The 24,541-nt window shown below is 45.2% G+C and overlaps 2 non-coding genes across 2 annotated transcripts; both read right to left on the bottom strand.

The window, feature by feature from the left end:
* Positions 1-19,390: 19,390 nt before the first annotated feature.
* Positions 19,391-19,516, bottom strand: LOC122791869. Its single transcript, XR_006363225.1, has one exon. It is a non-coding gene; the product is annotated as a small nucleolar RNA SNORA54 (small nucleolar RNA).
* A 711-nt stretch (positions 19,517-20,227) lies between these two features.
* Positions 20,228-20,358, bottom strand: LOC122791865. Its single transcript, XR_006363221.1, has one exon. It is a non-coding gene; the product is annotated as a small nucleolar RNA SNORA54 (small nucleolar RNA).
* Positions 20,359-24,541: the final 4,183 nt, after the last annotated feature.

Here is a 24,541-nt window from a genome sequence, read left to right as displayed (position 1 = left end):
CGAGGCCACCTTAGGCAAAAAGGTTGGATTAGTTCTCAAGGATACCCTGTCTTTGTGGAAGACCAAATAAGGGGGACGAACAGAGAGCATGAAGTTCTGACACTCTCCTTGCCGAGGTAATAGCAACAAGGAAGAGTGTTTTCCATGAAAGAAATTTCAGGGAACATGAAACCGCTGGCTCGAAGGGAGGCAGAATTAAGGATGTCAGCACTAGATTTATGTCCCATTGAGGAGGAGGACTCCTGACTGGAGGTTTCAGGAGAAAAATTCCTTTTAGAAAAGCTCTACAAAGCCTGTGGGACATAATGTTGTGATCTGCAAACCCGACATGAAAGTTCGAGATAGCAGCCAACTGAACTTTGACCGTGAAAGATGAAGAGCCCGAGTGAATGATTTCCGCTAAGAAATTAAAAACTGCTTGAACAGGGGCAGTAAAGCGATCTATATTTTTAGCTTTTGCCCAACAAGAGAAGCGTTTCCACTTGCTGGTACAAATCCTTCTAGTAGAGGATTTAAGGGAAGCCACTATGATATCCCCAACAGGATTAGAGATCATAGGAAGCCTGGCTAAGGAAGGAAGTGGAGCAACAAAGCTGTGAGGTTGAGAGAAGGAACAGACCGATGCAGCTGACCCGATTGGTGAATCAGAAGGTCTGGCACTGGGTCCAGATGCCACGGCTGCACCAATAGGTGACTATGGAGGAACGGAAACCAAATTTGTCGAGGCCAATAGGGAGCAATGAGGATCAATTTGGCTCTCAAAATGGTGGCTTTCTGGAGTACTTGTGGAATCAACGGAAAAGGAGGAAAGGCATAAAGAAGTCCCTGGGGCCATTCCTGGGTTAGAGTGTCTCTGGGGGGATGGCCTGGCAGTGGGAAGAGAGAAAAGAAGTCTGGGCATTTGCTGTTTTGGGGAGTAGCAAAAAGATCGCAACACGGGTGGCCCCATTCTAGAAAAATCTCCTCCACTATAGATTGTTTGAGAGACCACTCGTGAGGCATGAGAATAGCTCTGCTCAATCTGTCCGCTAGAATGTTGGTTTTCCCAGGGATATGCGTTGCTACCAGAAACCGATTAGAGGAGATCGCCCATTGCTAAAGTCTGAGAGCTTCTCGACACAAGGGGTAGGACTTGGTTCCGCCCTGTTTGTTGATATACCATACTACAGACATGTTCTGTGTGAACTGCAATTGTTCCCAAGGGAAGAAAGTTGTTGAGGGCTTGCAACGTTAAAAGCACTGCTCTCATCTCTAGGACATTTATGTGCAGGTGGTATTCGAACGGTTGCCACGTCCCATGAACCATACTGCCCTGATAATGACCCCCACCCCACCCGATCAGGGAGGCGTCTGTAGTGACTGTGGCTACCGGGGCCGGGGATACAAAGGGTCTTGCCTTGATGAATCTGGGGAGAAGAAATCCACCATGATAGATGATTCTTGGAAATTTGTGTCACCAGGATTTGGTGACGCATGGGAAGTTGTTGGTAAGACCACTGGATGAACAACATCCATTGAAGAAGACGCATGTAGAAGCGGGCCAGGGGAAGAAGGGTAATGGCCGCAGCCATGAGGCCCAACACCTTCAGAACCATTCTGGCTTGCACCTTTTTGCAGGCAAGGATGATCCTCACTTGACTTTGGATATCTGAGATTCTTTGGTCTGTGAGGGTTGCTGACATCCGAACAGTGTTTAAGTTTGCGCCTATGAAAGTAATAGACTGGCAGGGCAATAAGGAGGATTTTTTGTAGTTGATCGAAATTCCTAATTGAGTGCAGAGATTTAAGGTGTAATCCTTGGCTTGAAGAAGTTGATGCCTGGTGGTGGCTGAAAGGAGCCAGTCGTCGAGATACAGAAACACCTGGAATCCTTGACGTCTCAGGTGAGCTGTGACCACTGCCATACATTTGGTGAACACTCTGGGGGCTGTAGTGAGACCAAAGGGCAGGGCTCTGAATTGAAAATGACTGGACCCCAGCCGAAAGCAGAGAAACCTTCTGTAGCGTCTGTGAATTTTTATGTGATAGTACGCGTCCTGAAGGTCTATTGAGCACATCCAGTTGTCCTTTTGTAGGAAGGGCAAAATTGATTGAAGTGTGACCATTCTAAATCTTCTTTCTCACAGACTAGTTGAGTCTGCTGAGATCCAATATTGGTCTCCAGTCTCCCGTCTTTTTGGGGACCAAAAAGAATCTTGAGTAGATTCCGGGCTCTGAATGGTCTGTTGTAACTGGCTGAAAGGCCCTTTTTTGTAGAAGCTTTGATACTTCTAACTTTGCAATTTCCCTTAGACCGGGTGGCACATCTGGAAGGGAATTTTTGTGAGAGAAAGGACTTTCCTCGAAAGGAATCTTGTAACCCTCGGATATGATCGACTGTACCCATCTGTCTTGAGATAGGGAATGCCAGGCTTCTGGGTACAGCGATAGTCTTCCCCCGACTGCCTCCAAGGATGGACAGTCGGGCAACATCTCAGGGATGCTGGAAGGGCTTGTCAGAGAGAGGCTCTCTGCTTCCCTGGTTTTGTGGGCCCCCTCTGCCTCTTGAGCGGCGTCTCATTATTACCTCCTCTGCCTCTAGGGGTAAACTGACCATGTGCATCTGGCGTGACTCCCTGGGATTTACGGAACCACATTTTTCCGCCCTTCTGACCTTTGGGGTAAGGTCTAGAGGGGGTAGAAAAACGGACCCCTACGGCAAAAAGAGTCTTGCCGTCCTGCTCACACCTGGTCAATGTATCCTTCACTTGAGGGCCAAACAATGCTGATCCATCAAAGGGAGAATTCGTGAAGGACGCCTTACAGGGATCTGCAAAATTACAGAGCCGCATCCAGGATTGACGTGTAAGAGCCACTCCTGTACCCGTGGCTCTACTCGCTCCATCTGCTGCATACGAGATCAGTCGCATGGAGGAGTTAGCTATAGAATTAAGAATTCCTAGCTGAGAAGCAATTTTTTCTTGAGCCCCTGCAGCCGTAGGATCCTGCACTACTTCACCTAGTTCCTTAAGGATGTCCCTTTGAAGTCTGGTGAAGTGACATAAATAGTTCAGCGAACGCATGGCAAAGGTCGCTGAGGAGAACATCCGCTTACCATACCTATCCATGGTCCTAGAATCCTTATTAGGAGGATGGACTGGTACGGAAGGATCTGCAAGTTCCTTCTTGGTGGCGTCCGCCACCACCATGGCATCAACAGGGACACCTTTTGTAAGGAATTGCTTTTCAGAAGGGGCTGTAATAAATTTAGACGGCCTCCTAGGAACTGGCTCTACAGAATCAGGAGCAGCCCAAGCCTTTCGAGCAATAACCTCCATAAGGGGGTCGAAAGGTGGAGACACCCAGGAGGTGGAGAGTCGAGATCCAAACGCCTCTAGGTATACAGACTCATCCTCGGAGGGATTTATGGAGGGCTAGTTTCCCCTCTGTTTTAGGAGTTCTAGGATGTCTGAAAAGGAGACATCCTCAGAGGGGGATCTTGGGGATCCCTCAGACTCATCTAAGTCGGTATCTGAAGTGGTAGACTCAGGGGAGTCCAGGTGTTTCCTCTTACAAGTCCTCTTGCGTGGAGGATCTCCTGACTGGTCAGCAGAATCCTCGGAAGAGGGGGTTCTTCCCAGTGGGGAAACCTGAGGCGGTGGATCTCTAGGTCCGGGAGCAAGAGAGATGGAAGAGATATCGACAGGCACTGTAGAGGGAGGAGCTAAGGGAATAGACTGCTGACTGAGACCAGTGGCCAGCACACTCTTCATCACCTCGAAGGCCCCTCCCAGGAGATCCGAGAGAACCCGTTCAAGAAACTGGGACTCCTGGCCCACCAAAAGGAAGGCTCGAGGCAGATGTCGGAGCCGAGCTCACCAAGGCCGAGCTCCAAGGGAAGATTGGGGTCGGACAAGGGTCCGATGCCACTCACCCCCTCTGAGGAGACCAGGGAAGCCCGAACACCGAATCCCTCCGAGGAAGGTCTCGAGGAGGAGATAAGAGTAGATGCTGAAGGTGCAGAAGGAGGGGGTATCTGCCCCTCAGCCATAGCCGTAACTATTCCCGTAGACTCCAGCTCCAAACTCTGAGGTAGAGTCGAAGGAGGAACTTGAAGGGGGTGTGGACTAATAGTCGTCTGTTGAGACGGACTATGAAGCATCTGGGCCAGTGCCTGTGATTTTAATAATCTGCTTACCACCCTCTCTAAATCATGGTCAGATAACCTGGACGACCTAGATGATCGGCTCCGATGGCTCCGTTCGAAGAAGAGGTGAGGCCGTAGCCGACAGAATCGGTTCCAAAGAGGGGGACCTGGACCTCTTCCTCGAAGGAACCATCGGAGCCGACAAACCCACTGATCCAGTCGGAGCCGATAACTTTTCGCCCGAGAAGATCTAGATGCATCGGCTCCAGCCGGAGCCGATGCAGGCATCGAAATAGCGGTGTCGGAGCCGGTCGGCACCGACACCGAAACCTGGGCCACATGGTGGTCGGAGCCAGTACTCAGAACCGACACCAAAGTAACCATAGAAGTATCGGCACCGATGGCCATCGGTGCCGAAGATTTAGCCAAGGTCGGATCGGCTCCAACCGGAGCCGATCTCGACTCCGACAGTCGGAGCCAAGGCTGAAGGCTTTGGTACAGAAGCCTGGGCCTTAGACTTTGAAGGCTTTCCCGGAGCCGATTTGGCCAGGGAGCCCTCCGGTTTAAGGAGTCCCCTTAAAATAAGTTTGTTTCTCCTTTCCTGCAGAACTCTCTGGCTAAAAGAATGACATATTGCACAGGAGTCCTGCAGGTGGAGAGGTCCCAGGCAGTATAAGCAAGAAGTGTGACCGTCTGTCAGAGACATCTTCTGACAGCACGAGTCACACTTCTTAAAGCCTGAGACCCTCTGCTCTTTGGACATAGTGGACACAAAAACAGAACACACAGTCCCAAACAAAGTATAAGCAGTAAAAACCTCACACACACACACCCTGAAAGGGGGGGGGATGGGTGGGAAGGAAGGCCTGACTAAAAAAATTAAGGAGGAAGGATAATTTTAGTCAAAAAGGGGCTTACAATTAACTAAAAATGAAAGATTTCTCAGAAAAAATAGTTTAAAAGTGAAAAGGGGCTAAAAGCAGTTTAAATATAAACACTTACCAGGAGCTGGTAAAAGGAGGACCTCATCAGCGAAGCGGCAAACGAGATCTGGGTACTTACCGCCTTGCATCATGGGATATGGGGCTGCCTCGAGCTGGTAAAAGTGACTCTCGAGCTTAGCAAAGTGCCGAGTCGGAGCCGAGGATCGGCTCCGAACCCATCAAGCAAGAATGAAGGCGAGATTGACAACTTAACATCAATCATTTTCAACAAAAACTGAACATACCAATGACTTCTGCCAAGAGATGGTTTTGTTTTAAAGTTGCATTTAGTTAAGCTCATGTTATGTATTGCTTTGGACACCTGAAAGTGCCCTGTAATATGGCCATTTACTGTCAGATTCCCTCTTTGTAACAATGACCTAGAGTGTTAACTGTATTAAATGTTGAGCCATGTCCATGGTCGTTAATAGTTTTATGGTGTGTACGTATATCCTGATTAGAGTTGGTATCATTAGAATTTTAAGTTTGGTTAATTTTACTTGATTGACTGTCAGTACAGTGTTGTATATCTTTTGCTGAGTTACTATTCAGTTTTTGTTGAATATTGTTGATAATGTCTGCCCGATAATTTTCTCCCTTACATCTGTTAATAGGACTGTTCATCTGACTAAAGATGTGCAGTACTGGTATAGTACTTCTGCAGTGGATGCTTTGATCGACTGATCTTTCGGGTAATGTCGTTTGCGTCTGTTGGTAGTTCCTTGGTTTACTGGTTGCCTTGTTACTTGAGTCTTTTATAGTATACCTTTTATTTTTTCTCTTAGATGCGGCGATTGTTCCTTCAGACTGTAATGACCATCAACCTTTTCGGGTGCTCGTGTTTCATGTTTTCCATGCTTAAGTGTTGTATTTCATCATTATACAGTTGTATTAGAGTGGCCTGACTGGCTTATCTTCTTAAAGGTCATGCTGTATTGGACAACACTCATCAACCAATAACAATTCAGAATAGCAATCCTTAACCAATTGGTTAGGTATTAATTAATTGGTTAAGATTAGAAATTGCAAATTTTTATTGGTTATATGAACTGCTGCTCCAATTACCCAGTTGTAAGCCATTAGATGTGGTTTAACTGTTTATTCTATGTTCTTTGTTTTTCAGAGGATTTATTTTACACTCCTTAATGGTCTGAAGTAATTAGTTACTTGGATCGGTCTCTAGTTGAGGAGCTGATCTTTGGAAGTCGATGAATAGGTTCATTTTTAGATCTGCTAATCCTTTGTTAGCTTACTTTGGTCTGTGGCAATGTAAAGCACTAACAGCTGTTTTTTTAGTAGCTTTTTTTTAACCAATCAATGATGTTGCCTTTGGTTAGCATTGGTTGTTCTAGATTGTGATTTGTTACTGCCAGAATGTAACTCATTTGTATACAGTTATTGCTGAGTCAAATATTAATAGATTCAGGCAACCCCTCAAAAGGGTTTTATATTGCTATACAACTTTAAAGTGTATGGAGATATTTATTATTAATTATAAGGCCAAGGAGCAGTTTACATGGATTGGCTTTGTTTTTGAGCTGATGGGTTGAATTTAACTTAGATTGCCATTGGTCAGGTCAGTTTTGATCTGATAGGGGACTGGATGATTTTTTTTTACCCAATAGTAGTGCTTTGTTGTGGATTATGACCAATCATTGAGGGGGGTCCTGATTGGGCAATAATGGTTTATGAGTTTTATTCACTACTACTGTTTGCACTGATATTATCAGCAATTTGTTACATGATTTGTAAACTATTTGTGATAAGTTTTATGAAGTTTCATTAATGATTTTTAGCAACAAAGTTAGGTTTATGTTGTTTCTAGTATCGTTTAAGCTTTCTGTTTATGTCTGTACACAGTGACGCTTGTTCTGGATAGTTTTGATTTTATTCTGTAAAACAGTCTTATGCAATGGGTTATGCACACTGCAGCATATTAGAATTTTTATCAGTGTCTGTAATTCTTTTGCAAATATTACATGGCCTCTTGCAATGAATGTTATACGATAGGGTAAGCCATTCTTTGATTGTTTGAATCATTGCACAGTACTGTTTGTTTCTAGCAATTACAACAGTTTGTAAAGCACTTTGACAGTAAGTCAGGTTTTTGCACCAAAATTGATGGGTTAAGATGGTTAGGAAGACTAGTGGAATCTAATTATGCACAGTGGATTATTTGATGGTTTTATTGTTCCCTGTTTTTGATTGGATATTCTATTTCAATTATAAAATGACTGCATATTTGATGTACTCCTTGAATGGTTTGAAGAAGCAACTCTGTTGCGAAAGCGCTTACCTCTGTTTTTAACTGTTTTTATTTGTATTAAAGTTTTCCATTTCCTCGCAAAGTGGTGTTGGATGTTAATAGTTTGATTTTACTCTGATGGTTCTAACAGGGGCATGGGCAATTAATATATCTAAAAATGATTTAAGTGGTTCACTGTCATCTAGGTCAAGGTATTTGCGTGGAGTCCAACTGCACCTTTGTAGGTCAGCTAGGACATTGTCAAGATTAAAGTTATGTTTTTTTCTAAGTTGTTTAAACATAGCAGGTTTTGGTGGGAATGTGATGTCGTACCAGAAAGTAGGTAGGTGGTCAGACTGTCAGGAAGGGAACCTGACTGGAATGAGTGAAAATTGTTGTTTAGTAATATCCAGTCCAAGGTTGACTGTTTTTTTCCTAACTTTATCTCTTCGGGTAGGTTCTAGAATAGTTTGTGTCAAACCATGCAAGTTTGTGATAGATGGGGTGAGCTGTTATCACATGCAAGCCAGTCTAAATTAAACTCAGCCAGTATGAATTGAATGTCTCCTAAAGGTACTACTTGCCCAGTGCAACAGATGTTCTATAGTTGGGGCATTACTTCCAGGTGGGATAGCAGCCAATTACATTGTGTTTTTCTTGAATTTATAGCTAGTGTGGTAAAGATGACTTCTATACTGTCGAATTGTGGGGTTTTGCAGCCAAGGAAAGTTAAAGTGAGATGGTCTTTAAAGAGGATAGCAACTCCACCTCCTCTTTCGTGTCTATCCACCAGTAGTGTGGAATAGCTTAGGGGTAAGTACTTCATTTTTTGTACCTGGTTTTAGCCATGTTTCAGTGATTATTACCATGTCTGTGGAGTATGTGCCTATAGTGGCGTGGAGAATGTCTAATTTGTTGGCTATACTTCTAATGTTAATTAGCAAAAGGTCGGATTTTTTTCTATTTAGGATTGGACGTGTAGGGGTGCTGAGACTAGAATGACTAAGAGGGTTGGAGTTATCCGAGTGGTCCAGGGTTTGGGTGGATGTCACCACTAAGCAATAGCCTAGAGGCAATGTTGGTAAGTAATTTCAGTCATTTGATAAACTCATTGTTGGAATAAAAAAATGTTTTACTAAGCATAACGTTCCATCTGAGTAGTTGTACTTAATTTGTCTTCAACCTGTGGGTTACAGATCTGACACGGCCACATTTCCAGCATCTGATCCAAGCACAGAGCTCCTTATCCATAATGCCCCCCGTTGTCCATCCCCCCCTTTAGATAGAGTTTGCTGCTCAACCTATAACACACTCGACCCAACAAGACCTTACCACTACTAGCAGCCCAAAAAAAAACTGAGCCAAATTATAATAATGGACACCCCTGGATGTTCATATTCCATATACATGGCCAGGACAATAGTGACAAGGTCAGGGGAAGGGTGGGGGAGATGGCTGAAGACAAATTAAGTACAACTACTCAGATGGAATGTTATGGTGAGTACATAATTTCTTTATCTGAAGTAGACTACTTCATTTGGTCTAAAACCTGTGGGACAGAGTCCACAGCTACTATCACCTGGGTGGCTCCCATGGAAGGATATTCCAGAACACGGCGGAGCCAAAGGATGCCGTGTTCCTGGATACGCTGTCCAATTTGTAATGTGAAATGAAGGTATGAGATGAGAACCAAATAGCTGCAGAACAAACATCATCCAGTGACACCCTGGACCAGAAGGCCGCTGAAGTAGCCATAGATCTGGTGGAATGTGCTTTCACCTGACCCAGAGGGGAAATTCCCTTGACAAAATATGCTCAAATAATGCATTGGGAAATCCAACGAGCCATTGTCACCTTAGAAATTGGTTTCCCAAAAAAGGGCTTTAAGTAAGAAAAGAACTGATCAGATTTACGAAAAGCTTTTGTTCTGTGCAAGTAGAACCGTAATTGCCAGTGCCCATCCGGCTGATGTAATTTATATTTACCCCTATTCTGAAAATTAGGGAAAAAGACAGGAAAGATTGATAGTCTGATTAATAGTGGCTTCTAACACTACTTTAGGAAGAAAAGATGGGTTAGTACGCAGAGAACGCTAATCTTATGAAAAAAAAACAAGTAAGGAACTTTGATGGCTAGTGCTTGAAGTTCCTACACTAACCTGGCAGAAGTAATGGCAACCAAAAAAGCAGTCTTCCAAGATAGATACTGCAAATCTACCAAAGCTGCAGGTTCAGAAAGAGAGGAGACTAAAGCCTGAAGCATGAAAGTAAGGTCTCATGGGGGCATAGGATCCTTCACTGGGGGTCTTAGAAGAAAGGCACCTTTAAATAAGGTCATGCAAAGTTTAGCAGAGGTCAATAAAAAAGTTATGTCTTATCATAACATTCCATCTGAGCTGATCATCTTCCAGTCATCACTGATGGGTTTGGTTCAGAGATCATGGAACTGAGTCGGCCTAATACCAAAGCTCACGTACACCTAAAACTCTCAAGCTAAGCTACTACCCACAATACACTTCTCCAAGTTACTTCAGATAGAGGTTTGCATGCAACATACAGAAGAAACAGAAAACAGAGGCCATTTTTGCACAGACACCCTGACACAACACAAGGACCCAGAAGATCCACCAGGAGCCATTGATGGGGAATGGTGGGAGGGTGCGATGACTGGAAGAAGATAAACAATTCAGAATTAACGTTATGGTAAGACATAACTTCTTTATCTGAAGTTGTTAATCTTCTTCCTATTCATCACTGATGGGACAGAATCTCAAGCTATTTGGAGAACCTGGTGGCACCTATGGAAGAACATTCCTGAGAACCACAGAGCCGAAGGCCGCTCTTCCCTTGGAGATCAAATCCAATTTCTAATGCTTGATGAAAGTATGGGGTTTAGCCCAATTGGCTGCTGCACAAATATCAACCATGGAAGCCCTGGAGTGAAAGGCAACCGAAGTTGCAATGGCCCCAGTTGAATAAGCTTTGATTTGAACAGGTTTAGATTCATTCGCTAGGGAGTATATGTAAAGGTAATGCAATCTCCACGCCATTTTGATAATGTAACTTTTGATACAGCACATCCCATTCTTGGACCAGAAAAGGAAATGAAGTTGGTCCAACTTGCGGAAGGACTTGGACAACTACGCTTCTACCTGGAAAAGACTATGTACACGTCCAATGAATGTAGACAGTATTCTCCCTTGTTAAAATAATTTGGAAAGAACACAGGGAGCTCAATGGACTGGTTAACAGTAGTCAGACACCACTTTGGGGAGAAAGAATGGGTTAGTACGAAGGAATACTCTGTCCTTAGGGAAGATTAGATACGGGCTCTTGATGCATAAGGCTTGTAACTCAGATATCCATCTGGCTGATGTTACTGCTACCAGAAAAAACAATTTCCATGACAGGAATTTAAGATCATGTCGCAGCAGGCTCAAAGGGGGGTAGAGAGAGAGTCTGTAGAACCAGAGAGACATTCCATGTCTCCACAGGTTGCCTGATAGGTTTGCTATGGAAACTTCCTTGAAAAAGGTCTTGCAAAGGCGGGTGGAGTTGAGAGGAACACCATCAGAGCCGTTATGGAAATAGGAAATGGCTGCTAAATGGACTCTAATAGTAGAAGCTGATGCCCCATTGTCAAACTCAGAAACACACTGAAGTATAGCAGCTGTAGGAGCTGAAAAAGGATCTAGCATCTGATTATTAGACCAGACAGTGAATCTTTTCCATTTCTCTCTGTAGAGTTTTCTGGTGGAGGGTTTATGGGAGGCCAGAATAATATCGCAGACAGGTGAGGAGAGGGTTTTCCTGCCTGGCGACTAATGGAAGTGGAGAAACCAAGCTGTCAGCTTGAAAGTGGATATATTTGGGGGAGTCAGACCTTGTGGGTGAGATATTAGGTCCTGACAAGTGCCCAGGATCCAAGGAGGTTGTAACAGGTGAGGCCGGAGGAAGGGAAACCACACTTGTTGAGGCCAGAAGGGGGCAATGAGGATTACTTTGCATCTCAACCAAATTGCTTTCCTTAGAAACAGGGGGTATCAAAGGTATCAGAGGATAAACATAGAGACCACCCACGGGCCAATCGTGAGTCAAAGCATCTCTCGGTGACTCCCTGGTCTGGTGGAAAGAAGGCAAAGCAGCTGCTGCATTTTTGTTTACAGGGGAAGCGAAAAGATCTTAGCAAGGCTGACTAAGGAATGAAGACTTCTGCCGTCACGTTCGGGTTGAGACCACTCATGTGGATGGAGGATGCATCTGCTCAGCCTGTCCACAATCACGTTGGAGCTCCCCGAGATATGCGTTTCGGTTGTAAACTATCACCTAATGGCAACTTTTCATGGCCTCGTGACATAGGGGGTAGGATATGGTCCCTCCCTGTTTATGCACCAGACAACGGACATATTGTCTGAATGGATTGCAATTGTTCCTGACGGAAGGAGCAGATGAAGTGACTGCAATGCTAACAGCGTCGTTCTTAACTCCAAGACACAAATATGCAAGTTGACCTCTAAGCTGGACCACGTGCCTTGGACTGTCTTTCCCAGAAAGTGGCCCCCCCACCCCATCACTTAAGCATCCGTGGTCACCATAGTGTTGGGTTGGGGAGTCTGGAAGGGGCAGCACCAAAAAGTTTGTCTGTTCTCATCCACCAGAGATCTTGTTTGCAGGCACTGGTGATGAGGATCTGCGAGTTCAGAGGATGGAGATTGGATATGCACTGAGACAAAAGGAGCCATTGTAGTAGTCTCACATGCAATCTTGCTAGAGGGCAATTGGGATGGCTGCCGCCATAGACCCCAGAGCCTGTAGAACTTCCCTTGCAGACACCTTCCTTCAACAGAATATCACTTGTACTTGTAACCTTAATCTGTGAAGTCTGTGAGGAGGGAGAGAGACTTGGCTTGAGTATTGAATCCTGCTCCTATAAATTCCAATTGTTGGGTGGGATGAGGGTTGGATTTTTCCCAGTGCATTGTGAAGCGTAGGAGCTCCGCCAGTGCTAGAGTGTAGTGGAGGGCCCCGACCAGTAGGCGCTTGGTGGGGGCAGAGAGGAGCCAATCGTCTATATATGGAAACACCTGGAATCCCTGAAGTTTCAGATGAGCTTTCACCACTGCTAGGCATTTCGAGAACAATCTGGGGGCCATCGAGAGACCAAATGGCAGGGCTCTGAAATGGTAATGGTTGGCTCCCAGCCGGAAGCAAAGGAGACTCCTGGAGTGCTTGTCCATTTTGATGTGGTAATACACATCCCGGAGATCTATCAAGCACATCCACACACCCTCCCGAAGAAATGGGAGAATGGATTCTATCGTGACCATGCGGAATGTGGTCTGAACTACTGATCTATTTAGCTGGCTGAGATCCAAAATGGGTCTCCGGTCTTTTTTGGCACCAAAAATAATAGAGTAAAAACCAGATCCGCTGGTCTGGGGGAGGGACTTGTTGGATGACACATTTTAGACGCAGCTTTCTTATTTCTGAAGCTGCCTCTTGCCTTTGACTGGGTGGAACATTGGGAAGGCATTCTGGAGGTCTTGAATAAGAGATTAGAGGGATGCAATAACCTCTGGAAATTATTCTCTGCACCCACTGATCATTTGTAATAGAGTGCCAGGCAGCTTGGTACAGAGAAAAACGAGTCCTGACATCTTCCAGAGGAAAGAAATCGGGCAGCGCTTCAGGAGAGCTGATATCATCCAGAGAAAGAATCCCTGGAGTTCTGATTTTGGGAACCCCCCTCTGCCCCGAAAGGGGCATCTTACATTATTGGAACCCCCTCTACCTCTGGGGGAATCCTCACCACGTGCACTATGGAAAGGACCTTGAGATTTTTTTGTGCCATATCTTTCCACTCCTCTGGTTTCTGGAGAAAGAGTGCTGAGGTTTGGAAAAATGTAGGCCAACGGCAGACAAGGTTTTTCCGTTATGCTCGCACCTGGCTAATGTGTCCTTCACTTTAGAAATGAACAGAGTGGACGGCTCTAAAGGGGCGTTAAAGGAAGACCTGGAGTCCACGAGGTCACAAATGCACATTCAGGCATGATGTCTCCGCTACATCTGCACCCGCAGCTCCAGCCAACCCTTCGGTTGCGTGTGACAGCAACCTCATGGACGAGTTGGAGATAGACGCCGAGGAGAGGAGTCCTCCCGCAGACACTGGAGCTATGGGGGCCTCGGAACCAAAAGGTCCAAGGGAGGAGAATACATGGCAGTCACAGGGGCAATTGACACAAAACCCAGAGTGGGATGGGTTTTAGGAAAATTTGCAATCCCTCTAGCTGTTAGCAGCTGATCGAACAGGTGCACCACATCCAATTCAGATAGACTCCTGGTGGACCTTACCGATACTCCTGAGGGGGAGTCAGGTCGGTCTAAAAAGGGGCTAAAGGCTAGTCTTGAAAACGGATCCAAAGACTGGGGGTACTGGGTCCATGGTGCAGTAAAAGTCAGCACTGAGGATTCCAGTTTCGAAACAGGCAAAAGGGGGACTATCGGTGCCGAGAAAGGGCTCGGAGCCGAAGGAATAGCTGGAGTGGAAGTCATTATCGGCTCCAAAGAAGTCGCCAGTACCATCTCGGAACTGAGAAGGGAAACGGTGCTGAGGTAATGGCAGGCAAGAAGACTGGAGCCGAAATCACAGTTGGAACTGTAACAGTCACTGCAAAGGGTGGCGCCAATATGGAAGTCATCGCAATGTCTGTAGAGACCAATGGAGCAGAACTCTGAGCCGAGAAGGCAATCATGTGCTCCATGGAAGACTTATGTGCCTTGTGCTTATGAGGCGTGCCCTTATCACCAGCCGGTGAAGGGTCAGAATAAGGACATTTTTTGTCCTTAGATGGAGGGATTGAGACCTCCGAAGCAGAAAGCGTTAGAAAAAGGATAAAAAGCAGGCCTTTCAAAATAAATTTCTTTATTCATTCAGCGTCCGCTGACAAACGCACACAAATCTGACAGGGAGGTTTCACAGATAAGTGTGGAACCCCCAGACAATATACACATTCCTTATGCAGGTTGCTGTTTGGGAGTTTATAAATACCAACAATGGTACCGAGAATACCACAAGGGTAAAGAAAGGTGTTACCAACAATAGTAAAAAGAAGATACCCGTGGGTAGAACTAGTAAGATAAGTAGGTGTAGAAGTGTTTTTAAGAGACGAAAACTTATAAAATACTGAAAAGTTTGAAAAAATACAACACTTGGCTGGAGAGCTCAGTGAAACGCTGCTATATGGCTGCGGGGCAAATGAGATCTGAGGTAACTGAAAGAAGGGTATTGTGGATAGCAGCTTAGCTCAAGAGTTTTTGGTGTACGCAAGCTTGGTATTAGGCAGACTTGGTTCTGAGGACTTGGAACCGAACCAGTGATGAATAGGAAGAAGATTAACAACTTCAGATGTCATGTCCCCCCTCCACATGAAAATTGGAAATTACAGCCAGATGGACTTGGACAGTGGAGGAACTGGCACCTTGTTGAAAAATCCCCACCAAAAACTTTAATACTTTGGACACAGGAGCCCGTAAAGGGATCCAATGCCCACTGCGAAGCTCGTACTGAAAACAGTTTTCACTTGCTACGGTATACCCTTCCGGTGGAAGATTTGTGAGCTGCCACCAAAATGGTTTTAACAGGAGATGATAAACCTGGAGTCCTAATAATCAGGGGAACCGCAACAGCCAAGCAGCAAGTTTCAGACTGTCCAGGTCTAGGTGAGGAATCCCCGAGGGATGAGAAATAAGATCCAGAACAGACTCAAACGTCCATGCTGGAACTACTAGGCGAGACCGAAGGGAGAGAAACCAGACTTGGTGAGGCCAGAATGAGGGTGATGAGGATCAGTGTTCCCCCATCCTGTGAGCTTTCTGAAGAAACTTTGAGATAAGGGGCAGGCATAAAGAAGACTGGGAAGTCAAGTGTGAATCAGTGCATCTCTGGGGGCTTCCCTCTGAGGGGGGTTCAGAGCGAAGATCTCACTGCATTTCACACTGGAAGGAGATGCGAATACATTGCAACAAGGACGACTCCACTTTAGAAAGATCTGCTCCACCACTGAAGGATTCAGAGACCACTCGTAAGACATCAGGGCAGATCCGCTGAGCCTGTCCACTAGAATGTTGGACCATCCTGGGATGCGAGTTGCCACCAGAAAATGGCCAGTGGAGATCATCCATTCCCACACTCTCATGGCTTTGCGACAAAGGGGATAAGATCTGGTTCCGCCTTGTTTATGTACCAGACTACCAACATATGTCTGTCTAAATCGCAATAGTCCCTAGAGGAAGATGGGCATTAAGGGCCTGCAACGCAAGACCCTCATCTCCAGGATGTTGATATGCAAATTGGTCTCAGATGGGGACCAATTGCCTTGGACTGTCCTTCCCAAGAAATGCCCCCCCCTACCCTAGCTGTGAGGTGTCAGTGGTCACCGTGGTTTTGGGAAAGGACAGAAGAAAGGAATGTCCCTTGACTAGAGTCTGTGGAATGAATCCACCACCGAAGAGTCCCTGCATACTCGGTAGATTTTGACTGGATGAGACAATGGTAGAGCTAATAGAGACCACTGAACTGTATGAGTCCACTGAAGAATCCGCATGTGAAATCATGCCAAGGATAATAGGTTGATTGTGGCTGCCACATACCCCACTGCACTCAGTACCGTTTCTGCTGTCAGAACTTGGGCTTGAAGGACGTGCAAAACATTTAAACTTCAGACTATGTAGCCTGTCTGGGGTGAGGTAAACTTTCATTTGGATGGCGTCCAACTGAGCCCCAGTGAAGTCTAGGATCCGAACAGGGGCCAGTGACTACTTGAGATTGATGGTGATGTCCAGTCTTTTTGCTAGTAAGAAAAAATAATCCCTGGCTCGGCAAAGTATATGCTTAGAAAGGGCAGCAAAAAGCCAATCGTCCAGGTAACTTTAGACCTGAATACCCTGAAGCCGCAGATGAGCTGCTACTACTGCCATCACCTTGGTGAACACACTGGGGGCTGTGGTGAGACCAAAGGGAAGGGCTCTGAACTGATAATGATTGGCTCCCAGCTAGAAGCGAAGAAACCTCAGAGAGCCCCTGTCCATCTTGATAGGATAGTACGCTTCCTGGAGGTCGATTGAGCACATCCAATCATTCGCCTGTAGGTAGTGCAGGAAGGACTGAAAAGTGAGCATCCGGAATTTTGTCTTCGCTACTGACAGGTTAAGTGGATAGATCCAGAATAGGTCTTATGTCCCCCATTTTCTCTGGCACTAAAGAACCTAGAATAAATGCCTGATCTAGACTGGCCTAGGGAGATGAGCTGGAGGACTCATTTTCTTAGCAGCTTGTCTACCTCCAAAGCTGCTTCCTCCCTTGGTGTGGATGGAATATCTGGGAGGTGATTCGGTGGGACAGGTGGTTCTATGAACAGGATGGAATAACCTCTGGATACAATTTGCAGCACCCAACGATCTGTTACGGACTACCATGCTGCTGGGTGTAGCAATAGGCGACCTCAGACTGCCTCCAGAGATGAGCAGGTCTGTCAGAGAACGGTTCTCCAGACCCAAAGTTTCTCCAACCTGCTTTGCCTCTAGGATGACATCTATCATAACCACCTTTGCATCTGGGGGAAGACGAGTCCTGAGTGTCTTGGAAAAACGCCCAAGACTTCCGGAACATCATCTTCTTCGTTCCTCGCGGATTCCTAGAAAAGGATCTTTGAGGAGCGGAGAAGCGGATCCCAACAGCAGACAGTGTCTTCCTGTCTTTCTCCCTCGGGACCAAGGTGTCTCAAACTGACTTCGCAAACATGCAAGAATAGTCGTATGGTGCATTTGCAAATGACACCTTAAAGGATTCCAAGAGCTGGAAGCCGGAGCCAGGCATGGCGCCTCATAGCAACGCCAGAACCGGCTGCCCTGACGGCTCCCTCCGTGACATGGTAGAGAAGATGCATGAACGTATTAGCTACTGCCTTAAGAGTGGCCATTCGAGCAGAGAACGTCTTGCCCTCCGCCGACATGGACTCCGGGGTAGAGTCAGCGATTTCCTTGACCAAGTCTCACTGAAGCCAAATGATGTGCCATATAGTTCAGCATTCCTTCCACCCTTGAGATAAAAGTCCACGGGAGAGGACACCCTGGAAGTAGCTAGGCCTTTGCTGAATGCCTCGATGAACACAGACTAATCCGAGGTTGTTTTTTTGGGCAGATCACCCCTGCTCTGGCGAAGCAGTTCCATGATGTCTCCAAAGGAGACATCCTCAGGGGAAGGGGGGACCTTTCCTTCCTCCAAATCAGTGTCTTCGATGAGGGACTCCGGTGGGGAGTCCAGGTGCCTCCTTTTACATGTCCAATTGCGAGGAACCTCCTCAGTGGGACTCTGGGGGAGGACTCGCCAACATCCTGCGGCTTGAGCAGGGGAGCTTCCTGAGGCAAAATGGGCACTGGCCGTCACTGAGAAGATAAGATGGTCAGGACCGTACCCAAAGAAGAGGGAGTCACGACAGAGTCAGAGGATGAGATGGTCAAAGGTCTCAACAACACTGAAAGAACCATCTCCACCACATCAAAGGCTGAAGGAGAATTGACGCCCTGAGAAGTATTAACGGTAGCCTTTCCCATCTGACCTGACAGGGGAGTCGGGGCTTAGACTCCAGGAACAGAGCTGCTGAAGGGAATACTGCACTCCGACACACTGAGCCAACAGCAACCCCTCGGATCCAACTCCAAGACTACAGCTCCGAGAGCTCAGATCCAAAATGCTCAAGGCAATAGCTGGCATCGAGGTACAAGGTACCGTCGGCACCATCCCCTCGACCCAGAAGGTACACTGATCCAGGAGCTCCGAAACCGCAGGTTGGATGAGGAGTGAACTGCATGAAAAAAGGCTGCCCGCTCCCCCCTCAAGAGGAAGAAGGGGCAGGAAAGACCCCCATCTGAATTTGGGTGCAGATAAACCTCCGCATCATCTTATCCATCTCCGCTTCATTAAGGCTCTGACTGGAGTGGAAGGACGAGGACACAGACACCACTTCCTCAGCTTGTCTTTCCTAGACTTTTCCCCTTCCCCAGACCTTTTGGCGGGAGTTTGAATCCCTGAGACCGGGGAAAACGAAGAAGTTGCAGCTGCTGTTCCTAACGAGGGGGGTGTAGGGGCTACAGTCCCCCCCAAGAAGGGAATTAGTCCCTTCAGGATAAGTTTATCCCCCCTGTCCTTCAGTGCTCTGGGATTAAACCCAGCACAGAAAGGACAGGAGATCTGCAGGTGAGCCACACCCAGGCAAACCACGCACAGAGCGCAGCCATCGGCTGGGGACAGCTTATGGCCACACTCTGAGCACTTTCTGAAACCTGACTTAGGGGCTTCAGCCATACCAGATAAACACTCACTCATGCCAAGAAAAACAGTAAAGGGAAAAAGTTTTTTTTAACCTACTGCGCGGGGAGGAGGAACAATAGAAAAGTGAGAAAAGGTTAAGAAAGATTGCAAAAACACCAAAAATATACTCACAAAACACAAAGACAGCCTAGAACTCAGACCACAATGTTTGCTTTTCCAGAAGGAAATGAGATCAGGGGGAGGAAGGAGACAGGGGTCATTATAGGTAAGGGGAGGAGCTTGGATCTCAGATCAGATGCTGGATATTCATCCTTGTCGGATCCGATATGGATCCGCAACCCACAGGTTGATGACCAAATGAAGTCTACTTCAGATCTGAGGGTTACAGTCATCTTTAGTAGCTATTATCTTAAGTGGAAAATACTGGAGGCTAGTAATATTGACGAGTGTAGGAGATATGGCGAGATATGTACTTAGTATGGTAAAGCGAGTTAGAGGTGCGATGAAAAGTGGGTGTCTGGAATGTGTTGTGGTGATAAGTAGTGAGGTGAGAATAATATGAGTGTATGTGATAGGTGAAGAATGAGCATGTTACAGGTCTAAGAGGAGGAACCAGGATAACAGGAAGTGCGTGTAACTGGATGGATAAACGTGAGGGAGTGTCAACCTAATGAGTAAGACTAGAAGCACTTCACAGAAGAAAACTTGATCTATTCTCAAATAAAGGAAACTGACTATTAAAGCCAGCTCAATCTAAGTGAGATTGCATTACTGTAGCACGGGAATGGAACCCAAAGACAGAAAACAGCTGTCAACAGATTACGAACAGTGCAATTTTGAATCATCCCACATTGTCTTATACAGCACAGTGTCTGACATAACTAGACAAAAAAGCCACGGATAAAAACACACATTTACAAACCAGCAGAATGGGAAATGTACTGGAAATCAGTTTTTCAATGAATTCTAGCTTCTTCACAGAAGAAAACACGATCTGTTCTCACATAAAGGACACAACTGACTACTAAAACCAGCACTTAATCTAGACAAGATTACTTTACTGTAGCACTGGGAATGGAGCCAAAAGACAGAAAAAACAGCTGTCAACAAATTACGAGGAGTGCAAATTTAAATCTCGCATTGCATTATACAGCACAATGCTGGATGAACTAACTAGCCAGAAAAGTCATAAATAAAAATGCACCCATTACAAACCAACAGAATGGGGAACGGACTGGAAATGCTTAATCAGTTTTTCAATGAATTCTAGTTGGTATGTTCTCACAAAGAAAACTGACTATTAAACCCAGCTCTAAGTGAGATTGCTTTACTGTAGCACCGGAACGGAACCCAAACACAGAAAACAACTGTTGTCAGATTACAAACAATGCAATTGTGAATCATTCCACATTGTCTTACACAGCACAGTGTCGGACATAAATTGCCAGAAAAGCCACGGCTAAAAATGCTCTCATAAACCAGTAGAATGGGCAATGTACTGGAAATCAGTTTTTTTTATGAATTCTAGCTTCTTCATAGAAAACAATCTGTTCTCACATAAAGAAAACAACTGACTATTAAAGCCAGTTTTTAATCCAAGTGAGATTGCTTTACTGTAGCACTGGAATGGAACCCAAAGACAGAAAACAGCTGTCAACAGATTACGAACAGTGCAATTTTGAATCATCCCACATAGTCTTATACAGAACAGTGTCTGACATAACTAGCCAAAAAAGCCACGGATAAAAACACACATTTACAAACCAGCAGAATGGGAAATGTACTGGAAATCAGTTTTTCAATGAATTCTAGCTTCTTCACAGAAGAAAACACGATCTGTTCTCACATAAAGGACACAACTGACTACTAAAGCCAGCACTTAATCTAGACAAGATTGCTTTACTGTAGCACTGGAATGGAGCCAAAAAACAGAAAATCAGCTGTCAACAAATTACGAGGAGTGCAAATTTAAATCTCGCATTGCATTATACAGCACAATGCTGGATGAAGTAACTAGCCAGAAAAGTCATGAATAAAAATGCACCAATTACAAACCAGCAGAATGGGCAACATACTGGAAATGATTAGTCAGTTTTTCAATGAATTCTAGCTTATGTGTTCTCACTAAGAAAACAGACTATTAAAGCCAGCTCTTAATCTAAGCGAGATTGCTTTACTGTAGCACCGGAATGGAACCAAAAGACTGAAAACAGCTGTCAACAGATTACAAATCTGAATCATTCCACATTGTCTTATACAGCACAGTGTCAGACATAACTAGCCAGAAAAGCAAAGGATAAAAATGTACTCATTACAAACCAGTAGAATGGGCAATGTACTGGAAATTAGTCCGTTTTTCAATGAATTCTAGCTACTTCACAATAGAAAACATCCACTATTACAGCCAGCACTTAATCTAAGTGAGATTGCTTTATTGTAGCACCGGAATGGAACCCAAAGACAGAAAACCGCTGTCAACAGATTACGAATAGTGCAGTTGTGAATCATTCCACATTGTCTTACATAGCATAGTGTCGGACATAAACTGTCAGAAAAGCCACAGCTAAAAATGCTCTCATTATAAACCAGTAGAATGGGCAATGTACTGAAAATCAGTAAGTTTTTTAATGAATTCTAGCTTCTTCACAGAAGAAAACATGATCTGTTTTCACATAAAGGAAACAACTGACTATTAAAGCCAGTTTTTAATCCAAGTGAGATTGCTTTACTGCAGCACTGGAATGGAACCCAAAGACAGAAAACAGCTGTCAACAGATTACGAACAGTGCAAATTTAAATCTCGCATTGGATTATACTGCACAATGCTGGATGAAGTAACTAGCCAGAAAAGTCATGCATAAAAATGCACTCATTACAAACCAGCAGAATGGGCAACATATTGGAAAAGATTAGTCAATTTTTCAATGAATTCTAGTTGGTGTGTTCACACACAGAAAACTACTATTAAAGACAGCTCTTAATCTAAGTGAGACTGCTTTACTTTTGCACTGGAATGGAACCTAAAGACAGAAAAAAAGAAGTTATGTACTTACCATAACTTTCCATGTGAGTTGTTTATATCGCCTTTATTCTCACTGATGGGTTTGGAGCCAATCCTCGGCTCTGACACGGCCGATAGCAAAGCTCAAGGTTTGCCAGTAGCTAGAGACCAAACCCCTTAATCCCACATTGCACTGCTGGAATTACCTCAGATCTTGTTTGCTGCGAGTAACAGTATATATACCTCCCAAAGGGGAAGAAATATTGAATAACCAGGATGGTACTAGCCTCCAAGTCAACAATCAGCCAGGAGGGGGAAGGACACGAGAATAAAAGAGAGATAAACAACTCGCATGGAACGTTATGGTAAGTACATAACTTCTTTATGTGAAGTTGTTAAATCTCGCCGTTTATTCTCACTGATAGGTAGTGTCCCCTAGCACCCTCAATCTTGGGTGGCTCATGGAAGTATGTTCTTCAGTACCGTGAAACCAAAGGAAGACCTGTCCCTTGAAGCCTTATCTACTTTGTAATCTGTGATAAAGGTATGAGGCTTAGACCAAGTGGCTGCAGCACAAATATGGTCAAGGGGCAATTCAGCTTGAAAAGCAGAAGACAGAGTCGGCTCTGGTAGAATGAGCCTTAGGTTTGTGTGTTAATGGCATGCTCGCATTCTCATAAACAAAGGCTATACAATCGGATAACCATTTAGATAAGGTTGTTTTAGCCAATGGATTGCCTTTTCTGGCTTCTGAGAAGGATACAAAAAGTTGATCTGATTTTCTAATATCCTTAGTTCTGTCAAGATAAAATCTGAGCTGTGTACATCAAGTTTGTGCAGCATGTATTCCAATTTGCTAGAGTGGTTGGGAAAAAAAAAGACTCTCAGCTCAATGACCTGACTGATATTTGATTCAGAACAGAGTTTAGGTAAAAATGAGGGGTTAGTTCTGAGAGATACTCTATCAGCATGGAAAATCATGTAAGGTGGTCTGATAGATATAATGCTTGAAGGTACTGACACTCAGCAGACAGAAGTAATGGCCACAAGAAAAATAGATTTCCAGGATAAATATCTGAGATCGCAAGAAGATGCTGGTTCAAAAGGGGGAAGAATAATATGTGACAGCATAAAATTTAAATTCCAGGGAGAATAGGGAATATTGATAGGTCTCATGTGAAGAAAGCCTTTAAGAAAAGTCCTAGGTAAATTATGGCCCATAACATTTGAGCCACCAAACCCAAGGTGAAAATTTGAGATGGCAGCTAACTGGACTCCAACTGTAGCAGCTGCTGCCCCTTCCTTGAAAATCTTTGTCAAGAATTCTAAAATAGATGATAGCAAAACTCGGAAAGGGTCAATATTCTGAGTCTTGGCCCAAATTGAGAACCTTTTCCATTTACTGCCGTAAAAATTTCCTGGTAGATGGCTTGTGAGAAGACAAGAGAATTTGTCTTGTATTTTCTGAAATTAAATGAAGCCTGGCAATTAGGGGAAGTGGATTAGGCAAGCAGTCAGTTTCAAGGCCTGCAGTGAAGGATGGAGGTCCCCTGATAGGTGCGTCAGAAGGTCCGGAACTGGGTCCAGGATCCATGGATCTTCCAACAGATGATGGTGGAGAAACGGAAACCAAATCTGTCGAGGCCAGTAGGGGGCTATGAGGATAAAAGTAGTTCCCAGCGATTTTGCTTTCTGTAAAAATCTGGTTATCAATGGGAAGGGAGGAAATGCATAAAGGAGACCCGGGGGCCAATCGTGTAAAAGTGCATCTCTCGGGGGATGACCGGGAGGTGGTATTAGGGCAAAGTAGCTTCTGCATTTTGAATTGATGTGGCTGGCAAAAAGGTCGCAGCAAGGCTGGCCCCATTTGCGTAAAATCAACTCCGCAAACTGTTTGAGAGACCACTCGTGAGGGAGCAGTATCGCCCTGCTTAGCTTGTCCGCTATCACAATGGATTTCCCCGGGATGTGCATTGCTAACAGAAAACACTGGGACGACACAGCCCATTGCGAGACCCTGAGGGCTTCTCGACAAAGGGGGTAAGACTTGGTTCCACCTTGCTTGTTCAAGTACCAGACTACTGACATGTTGTCCGTCTGAATTGCAGTAGTTCCTAGAGGGAGAGAGTCCTGAAAGTACTGCAATGCCAGAAGTACCGCTCTCAGCTCTAGAACATTGATGTGCAGATGTGACTCGATCTGTCCATGTGACTTGGGCAGTCTTTCCCTGAAAATGCCCCCCCACCCTATCAGTGAAGCGTCTGTGGTCACAGTGGCTACTGGGGGGGGGACAAAGGGTCTTCCGATTGTGACATGAAGGGACGTCAACCACCACCGAAGGTCTCGCTTGCAAGAATCTGTGATGAGAATCATGTGGTGCATCGGTAGTTTCTGTTACGACCACTGAGCAAAGAGGAGCCATTGAAGAATTCGCATATGCATCCTTGCAAGTGGTATAGCCAGGATTGTTTCCGCTATCAAACCTAGCACCTTCAATACGTCTACTGCTGTAGCTTTGTTCTTTGATGCCAGTGAGGCAATGTGTTGGTGGAGAAGTGAGACTCTTTCGATAGGAAGACGTAGAGTGGTAGTTGAGGTATCTAACTCTGCTCCTTTAAAAACGGTATGCCGCGATGGCGATAAGGCAGACTTTTCAAAGTTGACAAATGCCTAATTGATGGCAGAGTGTCAGAGTGTATTGTGTTGCCGAGTCAATTGATGCCTGGTGGTAGCGGTGAGGAGCCAATCGTCTAGGTATGGAAACACCTGGAATTCTAGACGTCTCATGTGAGCTGTGACCACTGCCATGCATTTGGTGAACACTGGGGGCTGTAGTGAGACCAAAGGGCAGGGCTCGA

This window comes from Protopterus annectens, chromosome 17.part0 (assembly GCF_019279795.1).
Source record: "Protopterus annectens isolate FY-2018-M chromosome 17.part0, PAN1.0, whole genome shotgun sequence".
Lineage (NCBI taxonomy): Eukaryota > Metazoa > Chordata > Ceratodontiformes > Protopteridae > Protopterus > Protopterus annectens.
The sequence above is the reverse complement of the archived record's forward strand: the minus strand, read 5'-3'. Positions and strand labels throughout refer to the sequence as shown.